At 33.9% G+C, this 15,705-nt stretch overlaps 1 long non-coding RNA gene across 1 annotated transcript; it reads left to right on the top strand.

Annotated features, from left to right (window-relative positions):
• Positions 1–533: 533 nt before the first annotated feature.
• Positions 534–15,335, top strand: LOC138708616 (uncharacterized). Its single transcript, XR_011334722.1, has 2 exons — positions 534–622; positions 13,618–15,335. It is a non-coding gene; the product is annotated as an uncharacterized lncRNA (long non-coding RNA).
• Positions 15,336–15,705: the final 370 nt, after the last annotated feature.

Genomic DNA, 15,705 nt, shown 5'->3' with positions numbered 1-15,705 from the left:
GAACTTCACAAATATATTTTGTCATTCTTGCAAATAGCAAATAGGATCAAATTCAAAAATGCTTGATTTGAAAGGGAGAAGATGGTAAAAATTTGACATTGATACTAATTGGTACGTGACTTTCATTTGTTTTATGTAGAAATATCATTGCTGAATCAACTTAAATTCTAGATTAGTTTTATACAAATATTTTGGGGCCCAAATTTTGAAAAAATAAATATCAAAATACAGTCATTCATTAATCTCACAATGTATGCTCGCTTAGGTAGCGGATCGTTCCTTTTTATATTTATAGTCACTTCTTTCCTTTTTCCTTATTTCTTTCACCTTGTCACAGAGAAAACAAATGTGCGCTTTTTTCAGTTCTCTGTGAACAGTTCTGAACACAGTAGCATTGCATTTTTTCATATTTAAATTACATTCTTTCCCTATGCAACTGTATACTGCATAGCGCGCGCTGGACTAACAATGGCGGATTTGTCGGCATTTGCCGGCTCAAACGATTGCGGTACTCTGGATATCCACGGACTCTGCGAAATCGCAGAGCCATGGCTAGCCAGTGTGAAATCATTTTGTGAGTGTAGTTGGAAGAGAATTCATATACCGTAGTTAATTTAATAAAGTAAGTGTACAGTCAAGTGGTAGCGTAAACCAGTGTTTCTCATTCTTTTTGATGATGAGGCTTCCTTTTCCTCACTTTACTTTAGTGCGGCCCACTAGCCTAAAAACAGTAATTCTCAACTGGGGGGCCGAACCCCTTTCTGGGGTCAAACAGCAGTAATGGGTAGGAATGGGTGAAATGTCTATTTTCTACATTTATTAAGCTAGGGACTTATCATCATCATCATCATCATCATAGATACATTAAAATAATTGGCAAATATATTCACCTTTTACTTAAACTGAAATATCTCGAGATCTATTAGAGCTACCTTAACGTACTTACTGTGACTTTGCCAACTTCTTACTACAAATTATAGCCTGGATCAGCTTATTTAATACCCTAAGAGTGAAACCTAACCATTTTCTCCCCATTATTACATAAGCTACTGGGTTACGGTGATTTTCTAGTTTGCAGGTTGAATTTTCTTTTGTCAACTTCGTTTCGAATTTCGGTACTGAGACATACTACAACCGGTAATGATTTTATAACTGTTAGGTTGGTAGCAGTGACACAAGTTGTCGGTAGTTTAAATTCTGAAAATTCAAATTGATCTGGATTTCTGAACTGATTACTGGAAGCTAGTGAAATTTGAACATACTAATAATTAATTAATATCAGTATTAATATTAATACATAATAGTAATTGTATGTGTTGCTTTGTGTTGTGGTTACAATTCAAGATTATAGTCAGGTAGGCTAAGTGTAAATAAATATAACATATTTCGTTTGATACATGCTCTTGAGTAATTGATAGAAATACCATTTTACATTTTAATTAATTTCTTTCGTGGTTAGACTTTTATTAAAATAATGGAGTAAATATTCTAAAGCATACATTTCAAAGTGGCATATGTTTCCGGAATTCGTAGCCTACTAATCGTCTCACGTGATCAAACAAAATACATTTTTAGGTTAGGTCCCGTGAATCGTAAACTGTTTAATCAAAGTAATGAATTTCATGTTGTCAAACAAAATACATTTTAATATTAGATCATACACTAATCTACTAACTACTAACATATTGTGTGAAAGGTCCAGAAGAGAAATATATTTTTTCACAAGTTATTGAACCTCTTAGAAAACACCTCCCCAACATAAAGATGAAATGTGGTAAATAAGCAAGACATCATTATTGTTAATGCTATATTATTATTATTATTATTATTATTATTATAATTATTATAATTATTATTATTATTATTATTATTATTATTATTATTATTATTATTATTATTATTATTGGCGGCCGGGTAGCTCAGTTGGTAGAGCAGCTGGCTAAGGACTGAAAGGTCCGGGGTTCGATCCCAGGTGGTGACAGGATTTTTTCTCGTTGCCAAACTTTCAGAACGGCCCCGAGGTTCACTCAGCCTCCTATAAAATTGAGTACCGGGTCTTTCCCGGGGATAAAAGGCGGTTAGAGCGTGGTGCCGACCACACCACCTCATTCTAGGGCCGAGGTCATGGAAAGCATGGGGCTCTACCTCCATGCCCCCCCAAGTGCCTTCATGGCATGTTACGGGGATACCTTTACCTTTTTATTATTATTATTATTATTATTATTATTATTATTATACATGACATTGTGATTTTACCCTCTTTTGGTGATATCTAGTATTAGTTGGCAACACTGAAGAAACGGCGAAATTAGTCTTTTAGGAACTACTCTTACGTGATCCTCACTATAGTAGTGGAAAATACCTCCATGTTGATCACAAGAAAGCCAGACTTGATCGATTTATCACCCTCCATAATTTCTGAAAGTGATATCATTGAACTATAGACCCTACTGAAATGAAGTAGCCACACTGAAAGATGTATAATGTTTTTTAATAGCTAATTAAGCATTAAAAGTGAACATTGTACTGAAATCAATGGCATAGTTTTATACCTTGTTCCAAGAGCATGGAGGAGTTACATCAATGTAAATAACTCAATTACTAAACATGAGAGAGAAAGTTTATTGTTTCCAACTGAATTCCTATATTTATTTATTTAACTAGCTAGCTAGTGAGTACAAATTAAATTTATAAAACAAATATGTTTCTAGCCACTACCGTAAGAACCAGGCTCGTATACGGTGTGGTCTTAGTCAATAATATAACATAAAATTACAGGACAGTTTACTAAATACAATAAGTAATTTAATTCAAACCAATAAATGCAACACAAGAGCAAGAATAAAGAAGAAAGAGAAAAAGAGAGAAAAATACACATTTAATATAAACTGAAAATCAGACCGAAGCCGGTGATATTCAATAAAAACATGAATATAGTCGACAGAAATAAAATGTAAAAAAATACATTTGTTAATATTATATATCATGCATAATTTTACAAATTTCTTTTTTAAAAGCTCCAATTTTAAAATATTTCTAATTTGGAAAATGGTTTGTAATTTTATTATAAAGTCTTGGGCCGAAACTAGCACCTTGTTTAAGAGCTGGACTTGTATGACATTTAGGCTAATTAATGGCAAAGTAGACTTTTGTCTTCGAGTACGATATTCATGTCGATTAGATTTATATTTTATTTCATTTCTGTGGTAGTAAGTTAGTAAACTTACTAAATTTCTTCAATAGTTACTACATTAAAATCTGTATCAATTAAATTTGTTGGGTAATCCATATTTTTGGTCAGACACATTTTTATTAATCTTCTGTGTAGTAAAATTAATGAATTAAGTACAGATGATGCTACTCCACGCATCCCAATTTATTATACCATATTGTATTAATGATTGTACCAAAGCTAAAAATATTATTCTCAATGCCTTCTTAGTGATAAAATTTCGAAGTATTATGAATTTATAAATTGTCTTTCTTATACTTGTACGCATGAAATCAATTTGTTTATCCCAACGTAAATGCTGGTCTATAATAATTCCCAAATATTTAACTTGTGTAGAAGGTGTTAGATATGGGCAATTACAATAATTATTTGTTAATTCATTACATGAAATATTATGTATTACTAAGTGATAATTATTCATAGGTGGAGGTAAACCTTTCGTTGTTAAAGAAAATGCAATATAGGTAGTTTTATTAGTATTAAGGACGGGAGATTAGAGTCAAGCCAATTTTTCACTACTTTTGTTCTATTGCTAGCATTTAAATAAGTGTTATCCCAATTATTTTCCCCGTTAAACGTTAGCAGTATCATCTGCAAAAGAAAATATATTACCACCATATTTCTTTAGATCAATTTTCAACAAATTATTAATATATATTATAAATAAGATTGGTCCTAATACTGCACCTTGTGGAATTCCAATATCGATCAATTTATAATTATTATAAATTGATCGATATTGGAATTCCACAAGGTACAGTATTAGGACCAATCTTATTTATAATATATACTCGTATTAATAATTTGTTGAAAATTGATCTAAAGAAATATGGTGGTAATATATTTTCTTTTGCTGTAATAATTGTCAATTTTGACTTTTTGATATCTATTTTCTAAATGTGAACGAAAAAAGTTTGAGTACAACTCCTCTAATGCCAATGCTTTCTAATTTTGAAAGAAGGATATGATTAACTGTGTCAAACGCTTTTTTCAAATCAAGAAATATTCTTAAGCATTTATATCCCATATCTAATTTTCTTATAATATTCCATGTAACAGCTAGAATAGCATCATTTGTCCCTTTAGATGTACGAAATCCAAATTGAAATTCGCTCAAAATATTGTTTTTTTTAGATAGTTTACTAACCTTTTTTTTAAATACATCTTTCTATTAGTTTACCAAGAGAGATGGTAACAGAGAAATAGGTCTATAATTGTTTAAATCAGTCCGATCTCCTGACTTATATAAGGGAATTACAATAGCAGTTTTGACTTTTGTAGAGAAAACACCCAGTATGAAACACAAATTAATTATATATAAAAATGATTTTGATAGCTTAAATATGTATAGTCTACTGCTTCATATTTTACAATTATTGAAAGTGAGTTCCATTGTGATGTTATTGACAAATCATGATATTTAAAGTTCTGTTGAATGGCACTCGACTTAAAGTTTGGAACATGTGTGATAATTGTGTAGATCTAGTCATTATTACTGGCGGGAATGTTAGTCAAAGAATAGGCTACTCCTCTTGTTGGACGTCAATTCTGATCCTCCTAGTTGGGTACTAGTTTCTCGTCCACGTCAAAGGCATATGTTCCTAAATAAATGTTGACAGATAGATATTTCTGATTGGAGGTGCCATGTACGAAGGTTAGAGAAAAATAGATTATCAAAAATAATATTGCATGAGAAACAAGAAATACGGATAGCACTAAGAAACAAGCGATGGAACAATTAATGAAGAGACCGCAATGGATCAGAGCGTGATTCTTTAATAAAGAAGGCGATAATTTTTTTAACGAGTAGATATACAAGAAAGTCACAATAATTATATGGAACTGAACTGTGGAACTATTCGATACGAAATCAGCATAATTTTGATCATAGAATTTATTTATTTATTTATTATACTCCAATTTTACAGAGAACCCTATTTTACCAGAGATAGGTATGTTAGGGTTATAAATACATTATTATAATATTTATATGATATTGTTTAATTAAATCTCTTATTGAATTAAGCTTATGTTTCAATTATGAAATTAATAAAATTTTACAAATCTATACATTCAGCAAATCTGTACAATATTTTATAATTTATATACAAGAATGAATGAAATGAAATGCGATGAAATTAAATACTAAAATACAATCTTATATTTCAATTAAGAAATATCATGAAATATATACTAGTCTATATTATAACCTAAGCAAACAACTAATCTAAATATTCACTAGAATGTAATTTAAATTTCTGTGGGTTGAAATTTCTAAAGATGTTACACAATTTTCCGTAAAACAATGATGTTACAAGCAGTTTCTCAATTTTATACAATACATTTATCGTGAATTTATTGTAAATCATTATCCTAATTAATTTCTATCAATTGTTAAATTAAATATTCATAACATAATATGTAAAAACTATAGATAATAAAAGAATTCAGTGAATATATACAAATTTTATCATGTATTCAGATTACAACTTTTCTGAACGTAATTTACATATCTCATAAAATCTTGATAACAACATTTATTTCGGAACACTTGTAACGGTGGGGAGTGCTTGGTGTCGCACCTGTCTAATCGACAAACTAGTTCAAGACGTTGTAGTTGAAATTTGTGACACTCAAATAACAAATGTTGGAATTAGACCGTTGTATAGTAATCTCAGACTTACGTTATGTTATAATGTGCCAAAGTAGATTCAATAGGTCTTTTACGCTATTGCTCACGATCCAATATGCAAAGCACGCTTTCTTCTCATGTTGTTTTATGGGTCTTCGTTTCAAAATACTACTCACTTCTTTTGATAATATGTTTCGATGGGGCTCCAAAATGGCTTTCATTCAAAATGCATATAGAAAGAAGTGCAGTGATGCTGCAAAAGCCACCAACAGAAATTGAAAGAAGAACCTGAAGGCAATAGGATGATGGGATCACAAATTTTCGAACACTTCCTGAATATTCCTCAATTCACACCTTGCTGGAAACGCATGTGAGGAACACGTTTTGTCTCCTATGAAAATATGGAGAAATTGAACAAATATTTAATGTTTTTTTTTAATATACAATGCAATGTCTTTTAAGGAACCCGCAGGTTCATTGCTGCCCTCACATAAGCCCGCCATCGGTCCCTATCCTGTGCAAGATTAATCCCTTCTCTATCATTATATCCCACCTCCCTCAAATCCATTTTAATATTATCCTCTCATCTACGTCTCGGCCTCCCCAAAGGCCTTTTTCCTTCCGGTCTCCCAACTAACACTCTATATGGATTATTTCTGGACTCGCACATACGTGCTACATGCCTGTCCATCTCAAACGTCTGGATTTAATGTTCTTATTTATGTTAGATGAAGAATACAATGCGTGCAGTTCTGCGTTGTGTAACTTTCTCCATTCTCCTGTAACTTCATCCCTCTTAGCCCCAAATATTTTCTTAAGAACCTTATTCTCAAACACCCTTAATCTCTGTTACTCTCCCAAAGTGAGAGTTCAAGTTTCACAACCATACAGAACAACCGGTAATATGACTGTTTTATAAATTCTAACTTTCATATTTTTTGACACCAGACTAGATGACAAAAGTTTGCCCTATTGTTTCTGCGTTTAATTTCCTCCCGAGTGTCATTTATATTTGTTACTGTTACTCCAAGGTATTTGAATTTTTCAGCCTCTTCGAAGGATAAATCTCCAATTTTTATGTTTCCATTTCGTACAATATTCTGGTCACGAGACATAATCATATAGTTTATCTTTTAGGGATTTACTTCCAAATCTGTCGCTTTACTTGCTTCAAGTAAAATTTTCGTGTTTTCCTTAATCGTTTGTGGATTTTCTCCTAACATATTCACTTCATCCGCATAGACAGGAAACTGATGTAACCCGTTCAATTCCAAACCCTCTCTGTTATCTTGAACTTCCCTAATGGCATATTCTAGAGGGAAGTTAAAAGTAAAGGTGATAGTGCATTTCCTTGCTTTAGCCCACAGTGAATTGGAAAAGCATCAGAAACTGGCCTATACCGACTCTGCTGTTATGTAAACAAAATTAAATAGGAAAATTCATTATTATGTATGTTCATTAAAGGCGCAAGTAGTAATATTGACTTCTTTCCTTTAAACGTGTCTCAAGTTTCTAAACTTAACCTTATGAAATTTTAAATACAATTTCATTCTTTATATAAATCTCCTTTCTAACTCAGAATCTATTTAGTAACGACTAGTTCATGACGTTATATTAATAATAGCAGGGGATATGAAAATATTAAAATAAAACATGTGCCCTGCAGTTGCTTTCTTCACTATTGATCTATCAAGATATGCCCGTGATCATATTCAAGACCCTGACATTGCTAGTAAAGAGAAATGCAAGTCCACCGCTGTGGAGTAACGGTTAGCATATGTGACCATGAAAAGAGCGGACCCGAGCTCAAACCCTGGTTAGCAAAAATTACCTGGTTGTGTTTTTCCGGGGTTTTCTCTCAACCAATTGAAGCAGAATTTGCGGGGTAACTTTCGGCGTTGGACCTCGGACTGATTTCGCCATAATTAATTCACATATCATCGGTTTAATTTCACGGTTCATTTTATTTTTATTACAATTTTTACTCTACCTGAATTTTTTAATGTACTTCACTCCCACCCCCTCTACTAGTAAACTTCCAACCGTTCTCCACACAAAACCAAAACCGCGTATGTGGTCACAGTAACCAGTACTGAGTTAGTGAGTATAGTACGTTCCAGAAATATGTTCGCATTTTCCAATGCCGAGCTTTCAATATTGAATCATATTTTCGCACAGGTACTATCGTCCGTTTGCTTATGTCGCATCCCGGTTTCTCCCACTCGTTTCTACTCGTCCCTCTGTAAAGACTAGTGGCTGGGCTATCTTAATTTATGTTAAGAATAAAATTGGACGTCTACGTAATATTATACAACTATTTAAAATAACTTAAATAAAAGGGCCTCGTTAAGTAATTAACTGTCACGTGATTTCCCCCCTTTCTACGAGCCTACTACATAGCCACTTCGACGGAAAGTGGATAACATGTCTGAGTAATTTTATCTTTTCAGATCGGGCAGAAGTGAAGATTGAATTTACAGTACAGTACAGTATAGAAGAGGTACAGAATTATTTCAACATGAGTTGAAGGACGAAACTGTTAATTGCAATTAGGTACAATAGTCTATAATGCGATAATATGCACAAAAGAACTGAAGCCTGTATCGAAATGAACGGCCACCATTTTCAAAAATGTGTTTAAATATCCATAGGCCTATTATGATTATTTTTCAATTTAACTTCATTCTCTACATTGTACGCTAATGTGCTGTAGTCAGTATAATATACACTGCATAATGCATACGTCCGAATGGATAGCTCAATTCGTATTATTCGAATGTTTGTTAATACAGTACTGTATTTTGATTAAACAAAAACATAATGAAAATTATCAAACTGAAAATCGCGATATTTCCTAGTTTACGTAAATGGATGAACTACTTTCTTCCCTCCTATAACTAGTAAAGTGATTTGTCTGTATTTTACGTCAGTATCATCGAAGTCCAGTCGTGGAAGGGGGTAGCAAACGGTGTTTTCTGTTCTCAGCCGTTAATCCAAAGGTATAGCCATGTTCATATTAGAAATGTTAGTAAAAATAAAATGACGTCCCTGTACAAGAGCGCGTCCGTTCGGCTACAGATATCATTGACAGAACAGGAGTGGTAAGCACAATAAGCAGTGTAAGCTCTCGGGTTCCTCCTCCGCAAGAGAGACAGAGAGAGAGAGAGGGAGGAAGGGAGAGAAGGGAGGGAAGGAACGCAAAATGTGAAACGTATAATTTAGTTATACAATAGTATCATAGTTATTGAAAAACAGGAAACTTGTGGCTGACCGCAAGTAGGTTCAGAGACGAGCTAATATGTCCAGCGTTTACATTATGGCATTGAAACTTTTTCTCATATTTTCTAATGAAATATCCTGCGGACTGAGTCCTGTTTATTACAAGCATCAACGCTGCTGTGTCTGATTCGAATAATACTTAGGAGTTAAAGATACTTTTCTGGCTTATATTTAATATTTTGCAGTTTGTGGCCTGTTCCGCCTTCATTCTTTTCTTTTTTTTAGTTGGTTATATAACGACGCTGTATCAACTACTAGGTTATTTAGCGTCGATGAATTGATGGTAGCGAGATGGTATTTGCCGAGATGAGGCCGAGGATTCACCACAGATTACCTGGCATTTACCTTACGTTTGGGAAAAAACTCGGAAAAAACCCAACCAGGTAATCAGCCCCAGCGGGGATCGAACCCGCGCCCGAGCGCAACTTCAGACCGGCAGGCAAACGCCTTAACCGATTGAGCCACGCCGGGTGGCTCCTTCACTCTTACTATAGCTTTTATTGAAGACTATACTTTCACAAGTAGAGAGACTCCTCTATTATATGGTCAGAAATGACACAAAATCATCGCTTAATATGACATACAACAAACAAGTTAAACACGTCCAGCTACTATAGAGAGATGCAGAAGGTCTATATATTCATGAATGGATCCTGGATGTTCTGAGAAGTAATAACAACCGAGGGAAAATCTTTGAAAAGCGCTGTAGCGTACTTTATGTGCCGAATTAATCAGTCACATGTACTTCTAATATTACTCTTTTTGACGGGAGACTGAGTGAACCCGAGGAAGTTTTGACAACAAGAAGATACTAACTTACTTACTTACGTACAAATGGCTTGTAAGGAACCCGGAGGTTCATTGCCGCCCTCACATAAGCCCGCCATCGATCCCTATCCTGTGCAAGATGAATCCAGTCTCTATCATCGTATCCCACCTCCCTTAAATCCATTTTAATATTATCCTCCCATCTACGTCTCGGCCTCCCCAAAGGTCTTTTTCCCTCCGGCCTCAAAGCCAGCACTCTATATGCATTTCTAGATTCGTCCATACGTGCTACATGCCCTGCCCATCACAAACGTCTGGATTTAATGTTCTTAATTACGTTAGATGAAGAATACAATGCGTGTAGTTCTGCGTTGTGTAACTTTCTCCATTCTCCTGTAAATTCATCCCTCTTAGCCCCAAATCTTCTCCTAAGAACCTTATTCTCAAACACCCTTAATCTCTATTCCTCTCTCAACGTGAGAGTCCAAGTTTCACAACCATCAAGAACAACCGGTAATATAACTGTTTTATAAATTCTAACTTTCAGATTTTTTTGACAGCAGACTAGATGACAAAAGCTTCTCAACTGAATAATAACAGGCATTTTCCATATTTATTTTGCGTTTAATTTCCTCGCGAGTGTCATTTATATTTTTGTTACTGTTGCGCCAAGATATTTGAATTTTTCCACCTCTTCGAAGGATAAATCTCCAATTTTTATGTTTCCATTTCGTACAATATTCTGGTCACGAGACATAATCATATACTTTATGTTTTCGGGATTTACTTCCAAACCTATCGCTTTACCTGCTTCAAGTAAACGCCTCCTGGAATTGGGGCCAGGACCATCCAGTCCTTAGCCACTTGCTCTACCAACTGAGCTACCGGCCGCCAATATCACTTTTCATGACAGGTATATCTTGTTCAATCTCCTCTTTCTCTTTTACCTACTCGTTCTGGTTATCTCTGCCCTATGTTTTGCCTTCTTTCTCCTTCTTTCCTTTATATAGTATTTCTACTTATTCAATTTCTTTTCCTCTTCTCACCTCTCTTCGTCATATTTTTCTTCATTCTTTTCTTCTTTCCTTTCTTGTCCCTTACCTCGTTCCTCATTCTGTTCTGCTCTTTTTCTTGTACATTTTATTCTCCCTCTTCATCTTCGTATTTCTCTTCTCTCCCTTTATTCGTTTTCTTTTCTCTCCTCTTGCTGTTTGTTTCTTATCCTTTTCCTTCTCCCCTAGAAATACTTCTTACACTTCTTATATGAAACATATTAGAATAAAGATAGATTAATTCATTGATTGAAGGAATTGAAGAGTTCCATCACACATAGCCACTGAGAAGCGTTTCTTAGCAGCGCCACTGAATAGTCAATACCGTCAATGAAAAGCGCTTTCGTTATTTTATGACTTCGTATTTAGTTTCATCATGGACTCTTAGGAGGAGAATGTGTTTCTTTTGCTTGTGTTACTGAAAAAGAAAACTAACATTAAGAAAATTGGTAGGACATTTTGGATGTATCCTTCGCTATAAGGAAAAATAGCTGAAAGTTTATTTTATACATTATAAGACGACCTTCTGGACAATGAGGGATTTTTTTTTTTTTTTTTTTTTTGCGAATGCCATGACAATCATTTGAAAATCTTTTATCCATAATTTAATCTGTAATATGTGAAAGAAGTATCAATATGGACTATAGATACAAAAGATAAAGAAATTTGCCCTTACAATCAGTCGAGAAAGATTTATAATTACATTTTCTCAATCATAAAATTATTACAAATTACTAGAGCTCGGCGCAATGGGCGCTAAAATCTTAAAACAACACTAATACAAGTTCAAAATATTCACTTATATAGGTACTACCGAGAATGTTATGTAGGGCTAAGAATTGTATGCCGTTACATTGCGCTTCATGCGTCTCTGCCTTCAGGTACCAGTACTTAATTGCGTTGGGGTGGGGGATTTCAGTGTGTTTCGTTCAGCAGTGAACTTTAGTTGATCGGTTACATTACGACCGAATACTGCTATTCGTAACAAGCAACATTCAACGTCCCGTAAAGAAGAATAATAGCAAGGTACCGAGGACGAAATTTGTGACTTAATTTCACATGAGGAAATTTATAATAATGATACAGCTTTTGAGATAAGTAATGCTTATGTAAAATATTTCAAATATGCCCCCCCATTGTTTCTGCAGAAGTGGAACGAAGTTTCTCTAGATATGAGGCTGTGTTTTCTAGCAACAGGCAATTATTCTCCTATGAACATTTGTAAATGTGGTTTGTTATTCACTGCAACAATATATGAAATGAAAAATTATGTAAAACAAAAACGTAATACATCATCATTTTAACACAGTGAAATAATAAGGCTGATACTTGTCAATGTTATATTGGGTGTATTCTATACATAAATAAAATGTCTTTAAAATAATGCAATTTTTATTTAACAAAGAAAATTATGTCTTTACATTTTTCTTAAGCAGATAGTTGTGTTTCGAAGTGGTTTTCAACCACTCAAATGTTGAGGACTAACTTACCGTGATGATAAGCATGAGTTCAAACGAAGGAAAGACACTGCGTTAACTCACCCCAACTTTGAGACGTAGGCCTACTCAGTCAGAGACGCACGAAGCGCACTTGTAGTATAACGGCATATATTTCTCAGGCCTTATGGTAAGCATTGAAGTAGGCACTAAATTATTTACAACTTTAAACAATAGTTTGGCATGATTGAGCAGTAGTTTATAAAAATAGCCATATATTCAATTTATCAAATTCAGCTATTCTCTTAATATCATTAGAGTGTGTGTGTGTGTGTGTGTGTGTGTGTGTGTGCGTGCGTGCTTACGCGTGTGCACTCTAAACATGGTCTTCACTTACTAGGCCCATGACTTGTCAAATGCCCATGGCTTGTCAGTATATCTTTTCATTAATAATCTTCCTCGTATGTAATCGTGAAAACTTGTAACTAATTCAACAGTTCATAGCATAAATACACGTCAAAATGACTTTCATACTCCATCGGCAAGTCTATCGTGCTATCAAAAAGGAGTGCTTTATATGGCAGTAAAAATATGTAATATCCTCCCTATCGATATAAAAAATGAAACTCAAAACATAAGATTATTTTGGGGCATATTAAAGAAGTATCTAATATCTCACGCCTTCTATTCTGTAGATGAATTCATGACATTCAATAACACTTCATGAAATTGATACTAAAACTATGTGTTGTACTAATAGACTATACTGTAAATCTCGTCTGTATATATTTCATCTAGACTGTGACTATAAATTAAGACTTTATAATAGTATTAAGTTTTTTGACTTGTTCCATATTCTAGCTGTGAAGCAATGTATGAATACCATGGAATGTTAATAAATACAATACAATTACAGCAAACCCCTAAACTCCAGTGCATATTGAACCAGAATGATATTTCTTATTTGCCTATAAAATTTATTTATTAATCCCTAATAAATTAGGTGGAGTACCTTAATTTCATCAGGTATTAATTTCTATTCTAAATAAATACAAACTTTAAAGGAATACAATTCTACCCTATTAACAAAGTATTGTATTTAAAAACGAACTAAAGATTACATTCAATTTTTTTAAGGATACAGTTTACAACTAAATATTTTTCTAAATTTTCACCGGAGAAACATTTTCTTCGCTCACTAAGAATATTTTTTTGCAGCGGGAAAATGACCAATCGACATCACAAGAGATAACTGGACAGTACTCCAGTGTTGCCATCTTACCCGGTTGAAAATTGAGAGTTTCGTGGCCTATACCCTGTAAAACATCAGCAACTTAACAGAGAGTAGACAACCTCCATTCCGCTGCAATACCTTCCCATACTGCTGTATCTTTAAAACTTGGTTCATAGAATCTGTAAGAGGCTGGTCCCGCTTTTCAAGGATGCTCATAGTCCCAAGAAACTGTCCGAAATTAGGTTGGATATACATGAGATCAACTTTGAGGGTTGGAGAAGCAAGTGCTTCCTTCAACTCCCTAATGGTAACGGTTTCCTCATTGTTAAATCCTTGGACCACCTGAAGCAAGCGAAACTAAAATTAGTATGTCTGTAATAATCAACGTAGTTAGTTAAAAATGTTACACTGAAATAAACATTCAACGTTTTGAAAACTATTTATAATAAAATCATCTTTTAAAAGTTTATGGTATGAAGGAAAATCACGATTAAATCATTTTATATATATTTTATAGACTAGTTTTTACCCCAGTAACAAAAGCATTGAAAAATTATACATAACTTTTCAACATCACAGGCACATTCAGCATAATATATGGTAGCTTGGAGCCATGTACGCCACCGAGTGAAAATTGACTGTGGTAATGGTGTGTTAGGAAATGCTTCTCTGAATGTTGCAATCCATAAAGGTGTCTTTAAGACATTTTTTCGTATTTCTTTCATAAATCTGTGAATACTATGTGCTAGGAATGTGATGTGGATTAATTTGGGAAAAAACATCAATATTTTTCTGCCGCCTTGTGCATATAGGCTGCAGAATCAGTGGCTAAAACCAGAACGTTATCGTCATGGTTTTCCATTGGCCATAGTAATCCTGAAGGAGAAGTGCATGAAAATTAAAAATTCATAATTGGACAACTTGATTCAATATTTTCAGATGTATACTTTCAGACGTATACACATACTCACAGCTTCCCTCACTGCACGAGTTACTGTTTGTAGCCTCAAGCGGTTTCGAAATAACCATATGAGGTCTTCCAGGACCCTCTGCATCCAATTTCCCAATCATTATATTAGCAATGTGGCGGTCACAAGTGTCCGTTGTTTCATCTACAGATAGCCAGAAATGTGCTTCTCCCAAATCTTTCTTTATTTCCTTCAGAAATTACACACATTAATATCAAATTTAGGTTAAAAGTATTCCAAAATATGAATAATATTAATGACCTTGCCATGCTTGAACTTTCCAATGTGTAAAAGTAAAAACGTTACCTGTTGATACTAGAGTTCAAGATAACTCCTTCTCAACGTACATTCATTAGGGATGCTTTTTTTGTATATTTATGCAAAAAGTCTCGGAAAGTAGCATCTCGAGCTTATTAAAGGTGATATTTTCTGCTAAATGTGCCACATACAGATCCTCACAAAATTTATTTTTAGTGTCCTCCACATGAACGAATTGCTCAATGCTACCTACCAGTAATACTTCTCTCGCTTTTTTATACAACTTTCTAAGTGCATCGATGTCTTTCGATGCTGATCCAGATAATTTTCACATTTTATCATAAAATACAATTCTGAATTAATATTTTTTTTATTTATTTTTATTGCTTGTTTGTAAATATTGTATAAATTTACCTGAGGTAAAAATGCTGACATGTAATTTTCTGAAATCTAATAATATACGTTCATTACAAACACTATTTTTGCTTAATTTGAACCTTATTTTTGCACCAAACCTTAGTATTACGAAATTAGCCGAGTCTGTCCTATATCTGTCTACGTCCAGTGGTAGCAATTCAAATATTATTTAATACAATAAATATATCCCTTAACTACATAATTTGAGGCTTTGCCGGCGTTAGATATGGAATAATTCTTCTCGGATTCTCAGCCAGTTGAGTTGGATTGTTGCTTCCAAGCTTTCAATGACTAACTCTACCAATTTCTTCACTTCAGTCCCTGAAAAAGATGGCAGAGCTAGTCATCAATAGCTTGAAAGGAATACTCTAACTCTCCAGGCTGAGAACTCGAGAAGAATTATTCCATAATCAATATTGCACGGAAAGA

Source organism: Periplaneta americana, chromosome 11, assembly GCF_040183065.1.
Source record: "Periplaneta americana isolate PAMFEO1 chromosome 11, P.americana_PAMFEO1_priV1, whole genome shotgun sequence".
Lineage (NCBI taxonomy): Eukaryota > Metazoa > Arthropoda > Insecta > Blattodea > Blattidae > Periplaneta > Periplaneta americana.
This window is presented reverse-complemented; position numbering and strand designations above follow the sequence as displayed.